General features: G+C 64.5%; 1 protein-coding gene across 1 annotated transcript in view; it reads right to left on the reverse strand.

The window, feature by feature from the left end:
* Positions 1-54, reverse strand: part of LOC109294693 (perilipin-3-like) — a 12,187-nt gene extending 12,133 nt beyond the window's left edge. Inside the window, exon 1 of the mRNA XM_019513141.1 lies at positions 22-54. The gene's annotated coding sequence lies outside the window, so the exon portion shown is untranslated. The remainder of the gene's footprint in view (positions 1-21) is intronic.
* Positions 55-420: the final 366 nt, after the last annotated feature.

Below are 420 nucleotides of genomic sequence, written 5' to 3' on the forward strand. Positions count from 1 at the left end.
CAGCCTCTCCCCACCACTCACCAACCAACTCCTGCTCTGGCTTCAGCTCCACCGCTGGTGTCAGCTTTGGCTGCTGCTCCAGCTCTGGTTTCAGCTCCAGTTTTGGCTCCTGCTCCTGGTCTGACTCTGGTTTCAGCTCCAGCTCCAGCTTCACCTCCAGCTCTGGCTCCAGCTCCGGTGTGGCGGGCTGGGCATGGCTGGTGTCTCCCTTGGTGCTGGGCTCAGGGCTCTCGGCTGCCAGCTCATACTCGGACTTGGCGCTGAAGGCGCTGTCCCAGGCAGGCGGAGCAGCGTCCTGGTTGTAGGTGGCAGCGACCGTGCCACGGCTGAACACCCTGTTCGCTGCAAACTGAGCGAGGGAGTCAGCCGGGGGGAAGGGGCTCGGGGGGTAACGGGGCAGGTAGTGGGTGTCCCTCTGTG

This window comes from Gavialis gangeticus, unplaced genomic scaffold, assembly GCF_001723915.1.
Source record: "Gavialis gangeticus isolate Ggan-Ray unplaced genomic scaffold, GavGan_comp1, whole genome shotgun sequence".
Lineage (NCBI taxonomy): Eukaryota > Metazoa > Chordata > Crocodylia > Gavialidae > Gavialis > Gavialis gangeticus.